This window comes from Corvus brachyrhynchos, unplaced genomic scaffold (genome assembly GCF_000691975.1).
Source record: "Corvus brachyrhynchos isolate BGI_N302 unplaced genomic scaffold, ASM69197v1 scaffold194, whole genome shotgun sequence".
In the NCBI taxonomy this organism is placed as follows: domain Eukaryota; kingdom Metazoa; phylum Chordata; class Aves; order Passeriformes; family Corvidae; genus Corvus; species Corvus brachyrhynchos.
The window spans coordinates 1,479,890-1,481,407 of NW_008237890.1; the positions used below are offsets into that span (position 1 = coordinate 1,479,890).

The following is a 1,518-nucleotide window of genomic DNA, read 5'->3' on the forward strand; positions in this document are numbered from 1 at the left end:
GGGTTTGCTGCAAGGAGTGCCGATAACTAGACCAACAACCTAAGCACTCACCCTGGTTTCTTTTGTTTTGCATTTGTTGCTCCACTTCCTCATTGATTTTCCCTATATCTGTCACCCATTTTTGAAACGTGTCCTCGAGTGAGATCCATGGCATGCCAATTAGACATGTGCGAAATGGATCTGCTGCCGACCCCATGGCCAGACAGAAATCCATCTCGTTCTCCTGGTGAGCCCATGTTACCTACATGTTTTCTCTTTCTGACACTGAAGTTACCACAGCTTTACTTAGGGTGAAAGTACTTGAGAGGAGGAGCCACATGTAGGGCACCATGGCTGGGTTACAGTGGTCTTTTTACTCACTTGCAGACGTCTGATGGCTTCCTTCCCTGCCCACACTTCCAAGCTTAGTAAAAACTCCTGTGGATCCCTGAATGAGCTAACTCTTATCTGTTGTGGTGGAATTCTGAGCACGATAGACGCACACTGCCTAAAACGTCTTGTCTCAGGCACTATAAACTACCTTGCTCATCTACGTTCCAACTTCCCCTAGTAAGCTCTTCCCCACAGCCCCCACAGCACAAGCGCAAGCACGAGCTATTATAACAGTGTAAACAATTCCTGCAGCAATTAGCATGCACACTTGGGGACTGTTCCCAGACTCCGAGTGGTTGTCCAAATGTGAGGTCATCGGCCACCAAGTGAAGATTCACTTCCCAAAGGTTGGGAACATCTGCTGTACGTGCTACGTCCTGGCTCAGTCGGTCACGCACTCGCTGGAGCCGCTTTTGTCGACAGCAGGACTGGGAGCAGGCTCGGTCCATCTGCTAGGAACCCATATTGGTCTGGTATCTGTGGAAACACAGCTGTTAAATAACAATGGAGCTGCCCCCCCGCATTGTCCCATCCATGGGTCTTTGTAACAAATTTGTACCCCTGGGGTGGCTTGTAACCTAATATGGCTGTTATGTGTGATTACGGGGGTTGGAGCGGAGGGCTCGACCTGAGCCCATTCCTGTAGTTGCAGGGCCGTCTGGGCCACACCCTTTCGGGACTCAGTGGGACCCTGTTGTGGCTCCTGCTTTCGATTGAGCTTTTCTTCCATAGAAGACAGAGCACAATCAAAGTGTTGTTTCATTTGATGCATTGCCTCTTCTACTTGATGAGCCCATCTTTCCAATGCTTGTGGGTTCACGCAAGATCCTGGGGGATGAGCACGTAGCTCATTTGTTGCCTCTGTCATTAGTATGTCATCATCTGTGGCTCTGGCAGGGGAACAGTCTGTGGTCCGGGATGAATCTCTGCTGGCAGCAGAGGTGGAGGGGGCAGGCCAGCAGGGTAGAGGCATGGTTGACAAGAAGGACCGCCCGTTGCTCCGCCCATTGACTGGTCGACTGTAACTTCCGCATTTGCCTTCAGTTTGCTCTGAGGCACGGTGGCGGTAACTTCCTCTTTTGGCTCTGATTGCAAGAGCTCTTTCTCCTGCTCCTGCAGGAGCTCACTGACAGTCTCAAAGTGCTT

The 1,518-nt window shown here is 50.9% G+C and overlaps 1 protein-coding gene across 5 annotated transcripts in view; it reads left to right on the forward strand.

Moving 5' to 3' along the window:
• KDM4C (lysine demethylase 4C) overlaps positions 1–1,518 on the forward strand; it is a 280,048-nt gene that overhangs the window by 216,395 nt on the left and 62,135 nt on the right. The gene's annotated exons all lie outside the window — the stretch shown is intronic.